A 13925-nucleotide genomic window follows, 5' to 3' on the forward strand; every position below is an offset into this window, starting at 1 on the left:
TAGCTGTATTAATCTGTTCATAGGTCTTTGCAATGTTTTCATTTTTGTGTTATTTAGAGTTTATTTTCGTTTGTTATTCCAATGAGATTGTTTACATTTTATTCATTTTAATTCTAGTATTATTCTAAAGTATGTGCTTTTTAAACATTATCTACTCTCTGTTGACTGTTGAGAAACATTATCTATTTAGTCGCATCTTTTTACAATAATTCAACACTTGACCTGATTGGTAGTTTGGCATGTGGTTTATGAGAATCATTGCTTATTGTTTTGAACAGAGTATATTTTGCTTCTAAGTTGGTCTTGAATGAGCTTGAGAAAAGCCAATTTATCTTTCTGAAATGAGCTTGAGAAGAGTAGTATGTTATGCTTCATGTTTTCTATCAATGCTTGGTATTTATCTTTCTGATATGAGCTTTCCATGTTTGTTGTTAATCTCGAACAGGTGTTGATGATGAATTGATGATTGATGCATAATGGAATGCCATCTTCTTTGAAGCTCAAGCATCACTTTCTCTACCCAAACCATGTTATTTAAACCTTTTGGAAGTTGTGTGAATATTGATGAACTATGTTTTGAATGTATGAAACTATGTTTTGATTTTTGAATGACATGAATTATGTTTGATTGTGATGAATTTTATATTTTGGACATTTTCTAGTACATAAACTGTTATTTTCAATATTTTATAAATCAAACAGGTATGATTTGCGGTATACCGCAACACGGTATGATAATACAGAAATGTCGGTAAGGTAAAGGTTTTCAAAGATTGACATACCGAATTTTTGGTATACCGCAATGCGGTATTATACCGAAAGATTCTGTAAGGTATAGGTATGACATTTTCTCATACCACAATTTGCGGTACGATATGCGGTATGACATTTTCGGTGCGGTATACCGTACCGTGCCACCCCTAATTTTATCTATCCATTCCATGTTTGTTCATGTCTTTATTCCCTAATCAAATTCTAAGTTACTATTTCCACTAGTTACTTTATACTCCGTAATTACTAATCTTACTTAGTAAATCCTCAAATTTAGTTTAACATCCATAGTCATTCTAAATCATATTTCTTTTACCAAATCTTATAAATAAAACTCATTAACCTTATCAACTAAATTTCTTTAATCTCAATTATTTGCAATCGTTAGAATATGCTTCAATCATCAATTCTAGTCTCATTTCTATGGTTAATCCACTCACATAATCACACTTAGTTATTAGTCATTACCATATTCAATTCCTTACTCAAAAAAAGATCTTTCACTTCAATATTCCAATCAATTTTCCAAAATATGTCAAATGACCATTATAAATTCTAATAAATTTATTTTAGTCACTAAATAAGATATATTATTCATTTTCAACAATTATTTGACCAATTAAGATTCATGGATTATTGCACTAAGATAGTCAGTTCATACCCAAAATCATACATAAGTTCAACTCAATTAGTTCAATGGAAAAACTTATGTTTCCGACGTCTACGGACAAGGATTGATAGATAAACTCAAAAAGTAACACACACTTATTTGACAACCAACGAGGTCAGAAAATTTTTACCTCATAACCAATCATAAGTTTCAATAAAAGAAAAATAGGATAAAAGAGAGCCCTACCTTGATAACCATACGTTGGTTCGACTGGTTCAAAGCCTCAACACAAATTAAGTGAAACTTTCATAGATTGCAACTTCTTCTTCCTCCTTTGATTACTAATCGGTTGATTCTCCAAAGTGGGGTGAATAGTAGGCTAGTAGCTATATTTGATTTTATAGCAAGAGTCGCATTATTTAATTAATTATGAATAGTAAATGACAAATGGCACTATTTTGATCATTCATATTCTTTCTAGATGATTCCATGTATAATTGTCTTGATTGTAGTAAAAAAAATATTAGAAACCTAAAAAAACCGTGCCTCTCGTTGTTTTTTGGAGATAAAATAAAATATAGCATCTTTTATGCAAAATGACAATTTCTCCCTTCTATTATATACGCTATATAATTTCCGATTTAATTCTATTTTCTTGCTCAATCTTACTGACGCGATACTTGTCTTACCCCAATACTATATAAAATAACATTCAGTGTTGTGCACAAATTATAAGAATTTCACCGTAAATTGACAAAATTTGTGTAGAAAGGAATTTTCCAACTAAACCCTGATTTGGGGTGTTACAATTATGTCTTGAACTAGTCTTTTCAGCACAACTTTCTCGAAGCGGACTGCTATTTGTTCAACAATCGTTGGCCGCCAGCGGTCCGCTGGGCGGATCGAATGCTCCACATTTTCATCTTCGAGTTTTAGCTATCTTTTTAGGCTCAAATTTGCACATTTTAAACAAAACACGTCAAAATACGAAAACAGATAAAATATGTAATTATTGGACATGTATTGCAACATTGATACTCAAAATGGACCAAATAAATGCCCTAAAATAGTGCAAAAAGGCCCTAAAATAGTGCAAAAACCGATCGTATCAAAGAGTATGACTCCCATTTCATTAATATTTTCTATTCACTTTCTATTAACATTTTTTAAAATTCGTGGCGGATAAAGTGTGACTTTAAATAGCTAACGTAGGGAGTAGGATTTTCTTGTGGCGGCTTTTTCAAAATTTCATAGTTATGAGTTGATAAAATATGTAGATATTAAAAGCATGGAAAAAGAGAAAATGAAATACCGAGATATATAGTAGGAGGATAGAAATTTATTTTAGTAACATGAAAGTAAAACATGCATTCCCAAGTTAATAGTAGATCAATTGTCATTATTGCGGCTATATAGTTGATCAATTGTCATTGTTGCGGAGCAAATACTTAGCACAGAGTAGCATAAGGCCAGTGAATGGTTTAATGGAAGCGATTTCAACATTCGTTGCAGCTTCCTCTTTGAGCTCGTACTCGATCGTAGATCGAGTTATACACTGCTTCTCGTTTCCCTCCACCTCGGTTCATTTTTACTATAAATGATAACAGGGTCCCACATTCTACCAACTTATTCCACCAACATTTCAATTAAAACTAATATATACAAATGAGACTTATATTCCCCTAACTTTTTTCCACCCACTTTTCTTAACATTTTCCGTAAAGTATTATTTCAATTTTCTTTACAAATGATCCATGCAAACTCAAGTTTTGTTTTCTTAGTGAATTTAAACCACATGTTAAATATTTTTTTTCTTTTCAATTTCTATGCGCATATCTTTTGTATTTTTATGAATATTTATCTCTTTTTATATTCGATGTCATTTGTATTAATGGAAACTTTTCACCCTTTTTTCTTTTTCCTTCCCTCTTGTTATTTACAGTTATCCTTTGTTTCTCTCTCTTTGTTACATTAACAATACACTTTAAAACTTGTTTCGCTTACAAATGACACTATTTTTCGTTGACAATGCTAATATACATAGTAGAGCTCCTTACCAAGAAAAACTCCTGTAGTAATTAAGTATGCCTTGACCTTCGTGTTGATCGTATTTGATGGTAATTTATAGTGTTAGCTTTTATATATACCGGTATCACACTCGTGCAATGCACAAAAGATAGTATTTTCAATTCGATTAGTAGAGGAACTTCCCTCTATAAAAGGCAAGGCCAAGATGCAAGGTATCAACTCAAGCTACAAACAATTTGAAACTCAGAAAAACAACCATGAAAATCGAAACAAGCCTCACCAACAATCTCCCACCATTGCTACTAGCATTGTGCTTAATTTCACTACTCATCTACAAACTTAAATCCACCGAGAAAAGTCCCACGTCCCCGCCTCTTCCTCTGGGCACCACCGCCTACCCGATCGTCGGCAGCCTCCCGGAAATGCTGTCGAACAAGCCAGCATTCCGATGGATACACAACCTCATGCAAGACCTCAACACCGAAATCTCCTGCATCAAGCACGGCAGAGTCCACGTCATCACTGTCACTTCTCCCGAACTTTCCAGAGAGTTCTTGAAGAAGCAGGAGCCGTATTTGACTCCCGGCCCGACGCCATATCAGCCCAGATCACCAGCGACGGCTACCTGACGCTGGCTCTGTCGCCTTCGGGCGACCAGTGGGCTAAAATGAGGAGGGTTATGAGGTCGGGCGTGCTATCAAATGCAGTGTTCAATGGCTACATGATAAGAGACGCGAGGAAGCCGATCACCTCGTCAGATATGTGTACAAACAGTGCAAGAATCCGGACAGCAACGAAAGTGTGAATGTGAGAGATGCGGCGCGCCATTACTGTGGCAATGTGATAAGAAAAATGGGTGTTTGGTGAGATGTTTTTTGGGTCCGGAATGGCGGATGGGGGGGCGGGGGTTGAAGAGAGAGAGCATGTGGATGGATTGTTCGCGATTCTTTCGTGCCTCTATGGATTCGCCATTGCTGATTTTTTGCCGTGGCTGGAGGTTTTGGATTGGATGGGCATAAAAAGAAGATAACGAATGCGATTAAGAATGTGAGAAGGTATCAAGATCCGGAAATCAAAAAGAGAATAGAGATGTGGGAGAAGGGCCTCAAGAGTGAGGACGATGATATTCTTGATCTTTTGATTAACCTCAAGAAGTCAGGAAATGAGCCGATTCTGTCCATTTGAGAGATCAAAGCATTAATTGTTGTAAGTTTTTAGTATCTAAAAGATTGTGTACTCAACCGTTTTATAAAAGCATAATAATCAGAACGATTGATTTTACAGGAAATAATGATTGAGACGGTTGATAATCCATCAAATGCAGTTGAGTGGGCGTTGGCAGAAATCGATATTCTTGCTAAGGCATCTGAAGAATTGGATCGAGTGGTAGGTAAAGATAGGCTTGTTCAAGAATTTGATTTGCCTAAATTAAATTATGTGATGACTTGTTTGAAAGAGTCATTTCGGATACATCCATTAGCACCTTTCAATGTCCCACATGTTTCAAGCAAAGATACAGTGGTGTGTGGGTACTTTATCCCAAAGGGGAGCCAAGTGTTGCTTAGTCGTCCTGGCCTAGGGCGGAACCCTAGGGTTTGGGATGAGCCTCTCCGCTTTAGGCCTGAGAGACACGTTCATGATGAAGACTCAGTAGACGTGCTTACGGATCCGGAGTTGCACATGTTGTCGTTTAGTACTGGAAGACGAGGATGCCCTGGAGTCGTTCTTGGTTCTACCCTGAGCACGATGCTTTTGGCTAGACTTATTCAATGTTTTGCATGGAGACCCCCACTTTCTACGAATACTATTAACTTGGCTGAGTCAGAAAATGACTTGGCATTGGCTAAGCCTCTAATTGCTCATGCAGTGCCGCGCTTGAACTCACAAATTTACCTTTAACTCAAACAAAATTAGGATCATATATATGTATTGCATCATATTTATAAGTGTGTGTTATCAATTGTTGTCTTTTCATATTAACTTGTATTTTATCATCTCATTGTACTTATCAGCTGTGTGCTGGAAAGTTGAAAGTTTAGTAAGACTACGTTAATTATTGGAAAAATAATTTTGTCATTGCCAATGTAGAAGGTTTCAACTCTTTAAGAAATTTGTAAAAATAAAGTTAATTGGAACATACTACTAAATTAGCTGATTTGTTTTCGTATAGTATGCACCTTCCATAATGCAAATTAGCATTTCTAACAAATTTATATTTATATATCAATCCAAATTTAAGTTGACATGGCAACATAGGTACAAGGCTTAGAAAATTCTCATCGTAGTCATTGCCATTCTAGATGAATTTGGTCGAATTTTAAAGCTTAGCAAAACAAAATGTCATAAACCAAATGCCTCATCAATGAGTCATTCTAGCAATTTATTCACATAATGCGCAATACCAGTAACATTATATTTCATCTTCTCATTTAAGTAACATATTTTTTAGAATGTCTAACTATAAATGATACAATTTTTTCATATAAAAACATAACTCTCTCCATTCTCTCTCCACTTAAACTCACAATGCAAAACTACGAAAAATTTTGTGCCGAATGAAAAATACTCAACTTAGAATGAAACAAATACTTTGTAGGACAGGTTTGAGACGCAATTAGTTACTATGGAAACTTAAATGATTTAATTTTAATTGTGAGACCAAGATTGAAGACATTTTGTATAGTATAGGTGATGTCTGTAGAAACATTTATTAACGTCAATAATTGACTAAAAATGTGTAATTAGACAATATCTTTTGTGGTGTCTAAATTTATTTTATTTACTCTATTTATTACTACTATAATTTAAGAATTATTACCATGAATTCTACGAGGGGCGAATCTAATTAGCGCTAATTTTGCAACCTAGCAACTGATTAGGCTAGACTTTCCAGTATTGATTTTGTAGTAGTCATTCATTTCTTTTGTTTGCTCGATTCTAATAAAAGAAATAGTACTTTCACTCATTTTTGTGTGTGTACACAACCACACACAATTGTTCTATCTAATAATATGTGGTGTGAATGGTTAACCTTGGTTGAACTGTCTTATTCGTTCACGAGAAACCATGCACAATTGTTCTAAATGAAAACGTTACACATGCATCTTCCACAAAATGATCATATTTCTTTTATTTTAGATCGACCATCAAAATTATTCTCATATTCATTTTTTTCCTTTTCCTCTTCTAATTTATCTGTAGATTCTCTTTTTCTTCTACTTTTAAATCACTCTTTATCTTTTCTTATCATACTTTATTAACTTTATATTCCCTCCATTCCATGTTAATAAAGTCATTATTCTATTTTGGGAAATTCCAAGTTAATTGAATCATTTCTATTTTTAGCAAAGAGTAATTCTCATTTTTACTTTATTTTTTCATCTCTGAAACATGCAGTAGGGACCATTTTCCCAAAACAGCAAGGTACGGATGAAAAGCTGCACATAACTAACTCTGAAATTTAACCAACAACGACCTTCATATCTTCAAATGATTCAAGCATAAACATGGAGAAAATAGAGCATAAACCCAGATCAAAACAGAGCATGATGATTCGAACGTCGGAAATAGCGATTAACCGGAAATTGAACAGATCTACATCTACTAGACGAAGCAACGGGAAAACAGAAACCAAACATCAGCAACCATGCAGAATTCAACAACTCTGCTCCAGATTCATACGTCGAACGCTTAATCCAATCCGGATCCAAGCAATCTGAACCCAACAACGATCAATCCCAACTCCATCAACTCCGATTCAACAAATTCACTCCGATCGACAACAAATTAAACCACAATTCAACTCCAAACCAACAAATCAAGTGCAAAATGCATCCAAACGAGTAAATCAACTTCGAACTCAGAAATCGACATCAAACTCAGAATCAAACATAGCCATAACAGAAAATGAAACTTTCATAACCACGCGAATTAAACTTCACAAAAGCAAGAGGGTCGAGCTTCGAATCGCGAAGTCTCGGACGAAATTCCAAAAGAAATTAACTAGAAAGCGGTAAATTGTTTCTTCGCCCTTCGTGAGGATGGTGTTACACATCAACTAACTCAAAAACTCCTGATGAACCCCATGAATTGCCTATTGAGTGTGTGGAGAAGTGTGTGGAAAGTGAGCTAAAAGCGAAAATGTGATGCGAGTGATGATATCATGTGTGTCGCGTGCTCTCTATTTATAGATGAGGAGTCGATCTTCTAGAATCTCCTTTTGAATTCTCCACTTTGCCCTCCATCTGGCAATTTATTCATTTTCTGCTCACTTTTCTGCTGAATTCCTTCGCCAGACGATTATCTTCTTCCCCTCCTGGGTCTGGCGATTTTCTCCACACACCTGGCTTAAAACATGTGTTAGACCCTGGAAATCATTGAATTTAACCCCATAACCGATGCATGAAATTAGCCTTATCAAACTGCTCACACTTAAATCATACTTGTCCTCTAGTATAAAGACAAGAAGAATAAATAAGGTGAATTTCAATGCATGGTTATCCTATGACCGACCCTAAAGACACGTACAAAACACAAACTCCTAGACCTAGACACATAAACTGACTCGACAAAGAAAAACAAACACTTAAAGAAAACAACATATTTGCATGAACTAGCTTCAACTTTTAGGCAGCCATCCCCACAAGCTTAAGATCAATCTGATTGTCTACAGTCTCCAAATCCTCCCCTTCCCTTCTTCCACCTAGTCGGTCTGTCAGTTCGTCAAGATAGCCTACAACCTCACCCATTGTTGGATTCGCTTGATCACTCATTCCTCACCAGGGATGTTAGGATCTATCACTCTGCAATTTTGGCCACACCACTGATGCTTCGGGTTATGAGAATTCCCCTTTTACAGCTTCCTACTCCCCTTAATTCCCGGGTCAGGTTACTATTGCTTCCTGGCCTTGGATTTCTTTTTGCTCCTTCTGGACTTCGGCCAGCTTATACCTCCTAATTTTCCTTGACTTCGTCCAGCTTATACCTCCAAAATTTATTATATATATATATATATATATATATATATATATAGAGGTGTGATCAAATACAAACTCTCTAAAATACAAACTATACAAACTATGTCACCGGAGTGTACAAATTATGTCACCGGGGGTCGATGTCAACGGAATGTACAAATTATGTCACCAGGGGGGATGTACGGAGTGTACAAATTCTGTCGACGGGGGTGTCCAAATTCTGATTTTTCGATGTCAAAATGTTGACATTAGAAAAATCTCTTATATTAACCGTTGATCAATTGTATTAAGTGCGTATGATTAAAGTTTGTATAGTTTGTATTTTAGAGAGTTTATATTGTATCACACCCCTATATATACATATATATATATATATATATATATATATATATATATATATATATATATATATATATATATATATATATATATATATTAATTCCTCCCGTGGACTTCGTCCAGCTTATACCTCATTTTTCCTGGACTTCTTCTAGCTTATACCTCCAGTACCCTTTTCCCAGGCCCACGAGGTTTTGCTTTTCACCACTATTTTCCTCCTTTCTATATTCTCTCCCTAAGCATCAGATGGCAGCCCCTCTTTTTACATGTTAGAGTAAAGTGTTTAAGCTTATAACTCACTTTTATGGTGGGGACTCACAACTAGGTCAGCTAAGGCATTCTCTATCATCCTCACTTCATCCAAACCGATTTCAGTTTATTAAGGATAAAGGCCTCAAAGTTGACGTGCATCCTCTCTTCAATTACTCTCACTAAGGGAATCTTGCCTTATTATATTCACCAACTCATGTTAAAAACACATAATTCGGGAGAGAAAAATGACTCATAGACCTAACAACTTCTACTCATGCTGGACACAGACTGCACTAACTCCCTCCCCCCTCCCACTTCACTCAAGCTTGTCTCCAAGCCATCCTAGTGAAGGGGGGAAACATGGTAGTTGGTGCGCACATAAACCAAATCACAGAATTAAACAAACATGCTACACGAAACATATATGTACAAAACAAACTTCTCACACTTAGACCGGGTACAGGGCTAAGTGGGAGAAGACACTATTGCTTAACAGAAACCAAACATGCTATATAAACCCAAACATCTTACAATTAGACCAAGGATTGGGCTAAGTGGGAGATAACACATGTATACATAACAAAACATACTAAACACAAAAACACACATTCACAGACTCAAAAACACAAACATGCAAAATATACAAAAGACAAAATAAAATAAAATTACTGAAATGTAAATTTACTTGGTCGTTGGGGGGTATCAATTCTGAGTCTGGCCCCCACAGGAGCCAGACTTGGGTGGTACATTGGGGCGGTTCATCTTTACTTTCTTCTTAACCAGCGACAACGGTTCCTCTTCCTCGATCTCGGGTTGCTTAGACATGGGCTTTCTCTCGGACAGGGGCGCTACAGGCTTGGACGTGGATGTGGGCTTCTGGAGGGATGAGCTTCCTTGACCAGGTTACCTGGTCATACTGCTGGCTCCAGGAGGTAGCCTTTTCTGGGTCAAGGGAAATTTTTTCTCAAGCCAGACAGCCATCTTCATCATTATTCTGACCGCATCAGCCATCCGATCGTTCTACAGGGACGATTTCTCTGCCCAGTCAGCAATGCTTCCTTTCAGCGCTTGTATCTCTCCACGGACTTCAGTAAGTTCTTTACGAACTTCTAGCATCTCTTTCCTCAGCTCTTCACCATCCATACTTGTCGACGCCTCTGCTCCTTCCACCTCGCGCTTCACCACGGGCTCTGCCTTCCCTACTTCATAAAAGCACACATCCGAGCCATCCATGTACAGGAGATCTTTGTTAAAGAATTACTCCACGCTGAATAGCTCTAGAGCTTCACACATGATCACCTCGGGTGCAGACTTGGCAATTTTCATCACAACATTACACTGGAGGTAGGCACCGAGGATATGGCAGGTGTACATGTGACGAGAAGGGTTTGCGGTCATCTGGTGGCACGCTTGGGCCAACCAGTAGCCTAGGTGAACCTTGATCTTCTTCCCCATACACTAAGTGAAGTAGAGGTCGGGGGTGGTGAGGGCAGAGCTTGTTGTTCCCATCAAATTATACCCGATGAAGACTTGAGCAAATCGGAAGACGCGGTTGATAAGCTGGACGAAGTCCAGAAGAGGGGATGGAAATAGACGGAGTAAGACCTTAAGGAACTAGCCTGCGCCCATGAACTCAAGGCATCAGTGGTATGGCAAAATGAATGAGAGAATGGTCCTAACATCTCTGGTGAGAAATGAGTGACCGAGTGAATCCAACAGTTGGCTGGAGTAGGGGCTGTCTTGACGAATGGACAGGCTGATTAGACTAAGTAATAGGGGGAGGGAAGAATTTGAGACTGCAGAGTATCTAGAACGACCTTAAGCTTGTGGGGGATGCGGCCTGAAAACAAACCAGTGTCATTCATGAAAATTCATAGATAAGTGTTAATCTTAGGAGTCTGTTTAAGTCAGTGTTGTGAATAGTCGATAGTCCGTAGAAATTGGTCAGGAATCCATGCATGCATCTTGCCCTTTAATTCTTTTTGATATTTCATACTTGAGGACAAGCATGATTTAAGTGTGAGCAGTTTGATGGGGCGCAATACAAGCATGGCTTTATAGGGTTTATTTCACTAATGTTGCTGGTAATGGGCGAAAAGTGTGTTAGATTTGAGTGTGCAGGGCAGCAGCACGGGAAAGCACCAGGTTGAGCAGCAACTTGATCACCTCGGCAAAATAGAGCAGAAAAGAGAAGAATGAGGTCAAGTTGATCCACTGCGCTTGCGAGCTGATCAGTTGAGACCCCAGCACTTAGAAGGATGAGTCACAGGAGAGAGAAAAGACAAAAAGCATCTCAGAAGGGCATAGCGGTCAAAGTGTCATGTGGGCTTGCCCTAGGGATTTGGGCCCAAGAAGTTGTCCTATAAATATGGATGAGACGCATTGAAGAACAGACACGTACACTCCTCACTTCAGTTACCTCAAGTCACCACTTTCCTTAGTATGGAGTAGAAGCCATTCGGGAGAGAAAGAGCCACATCTCAGCATGCTGTCCTTGCTAGAGGAGGAGTCAAATTCAAGCCACCATCATTTACATCGTTTGCTTTCTTTGTTTCTCGAGGGGTTCAAACACTTAGTTTCTATTTTCGTGCTTAACATTAGTAGTTAGCTACTTATTTCAGTTTGTTCTGTTTTTAAGCTACTCAGGTTTCATTTCTAGTCTACTAGATCGTGCCATTTGAGTTATGAACTTCTGTTTGCTTATTTCCTTTGCCGATCTTGATTGAAATAGAATTTTTAGTTGTAGTCGTGTTGGATCTGTTGATTTCTTTCTTGAAAATCTTGATGCATTTGGTTTCAGCTCTTTTTCTATTCCTTGCCTAGGTAGATGGTGTTTAGTTTTGTTTATTTGCAAGAAGAAGTAGTCAATTCTCTAGATCTGTCTCTATTGCTTAAGAATTCATATGATCAGTTTCGAATCGGTGTTGTTTTATGTTTAATGCTTATGCTCTGTTCAGATCTGTCTATTTGTCGTTCAATTTTCATTTCTTAGAGAAGAAGACAATGGTAGTTAGTTATACTGCATGTCCCTGTCACCTTTTCCTAGTTTTCGCAGTTTTTGTAGTTCGCAGGTAGTGTCAGTGGTCCCAAGACACTTTATGCTTTTCGCTTTCTTAGTTTAGTTGATCAGTTGGTGGTTTACGTTTATAATGTTCACGTTTGATTTGATCAATTTAATTTACCCGTTGAGCAGTTTAAATTCTTAGTTAATCTTAACCCCCTTTTAAAGCGTGGCAGCAGCTAAGACCGCCCAAAATGTCTCAACCCCAACTCCATTCGCAACCATCTCTGTGGGATTCGACCCTTACTTCCCTCTACTAAGACGATAGTAGTGCGGGTTAAGGCTTTGAAAGGCATCCCATGTTTCAATCTGGAACATAAAAGCTACGAGGGGCTGTTGCTCTCTGTTTTTACTTGTGTTTGTGTTTCCGGAAAGTTATAAGGAATTCGCTTATATGACAGCTTTTCATGAATCCACAAGGTTTTGTATGGTCTCAAGCAAAGCTCAAGACAGTGGTATTTGAGATTTGATGAGTGCATTCAGGAATTTGGTTTTGAAAAACCAAGATATGAAAGTTGTATATTCATAAAGAGAAAGGAGAGCATACCAGTAGCCTACCTGCTACTTTGTGTAGATGATATGCTCATTGCAACTCCTGCTACTTTGTGTAGATGATATGTTTCTTCCTTCCTTCTTTCGTTCTTATTCCTTGTAACCCTAGTATCCAATTCCCTCTCCCTCTTTAAATTCTATTTTCTCCACATTATTCACACACCCACATTTCAAATTCACATTTACTCAAAATTCTTAGGATTCTACCAATTGTTCTTTTGCATAACTGTCAATCAACACAAGGAACGTTCTTCTTTTAATTTCTGAGCATTGATCTTGAATTCTTTCATTGGATGACTTTGTTGTTGATATATATTTTGGTAGTTTGTTTTGGAGTTTGATGGGGGATGATTTGCACAATGGTTTGCACAAGACCAAATGTGAGCCATGGTGTTGCCACAAATTGGATTTTGAGATATCTAGGAGGGACATCTAATTACAGTATTCTATTCTCAGACACTAAGGGCAGTGATCAAGATCCATTAGTGGGGTTCTGTGACTCTAATTTTGCTGTAAGTTTTGACACGAGAGAGTCACACACCTGACACATCTTTCGTTTATGAAGGAGAATTTTTGGTTGAAGAATCCCCTCTGATTTTGGGATAAACTAAGAAGTCGTGATTGTTTCCAGTGACTATAGTAGTGCTATCTGCCTCACCAAACACCAGACCTTCCATGAGAGAAGTAAACATGTGGATGTAAAGTTGCATTTCATTGGATATGAAGTGAAAAGGGGTTCTGAAAGTGATGAAAGTGTCCATAAAAGAGAATGCATGAGATATACTGACTAAGACTTTACCATGTTCCAAGCTCAAGCATTGCTTGAATTTGGTGGTCAGATTATTCAATCATGACCTAGGTGGAGAATTTGTAAGATATGTGGATGCATATTGAATAAGTCATAAACCGAGGACCAAGTTGAAAATGGGAATAAGTTTGAAAATTTGTTTCCAACGGCTACTGTAGGCATTTGCAACCGAAGGGTTTGCGAGCTTAGATTGAGCTCAATCTTGTTGGGCGATATGTGTGCTCTCTCAGTTCACATACATATACAGATTCAGTTAGTGATAAGAAAGAGAACAATAATCATTTCTATGTGAGGAGATTAATATTGTAGTTAAGAGCTCACAAGTTTAAGCGATTGTTTTCTTGAATGATTCTCGAGCGATTCTGACGAGCTTTTTTTTATTGTCATTGAGTGTTGAATAAATTGGTTGATAGCTTCTCTGTGGATGTAGGTCATACGACCGAACCACGGAACTATGTATTTTGCATTAATTCGTTTCTTTGATTTTATTTATTTTTTTCATCGATTACTAACATTTCTCGTGCTAAA

General features: G+C 37.4%; 1 pseudogene; it reads left to right on the top strand.

Moving 5' to 3' along the window:
• Positions 1–3666: 3666 nt before the first annotated feature.
• LOC121768191 lies at positions 3667–5308 on the top strand (annotated as a pseudogene).
• Positions 5309–13925: the final 8617 nt, after the last annotated feature.

Source organism: Salvia splendens, chromosome 15 (assembly GCF_004379255.2).
Source record: "Salvia splendens isolate huo1 chromosome 15, SspV2, whole genome shotgun sequence".
In the NCBI taxonomy this organism is placed as follows: domain Eukaryota; kingdom Viridiplantae; phylum Streptophyta; class Magnoliopsida; order Lamiales; family Lamiaceae; genus Salvia; species Salvia splendens.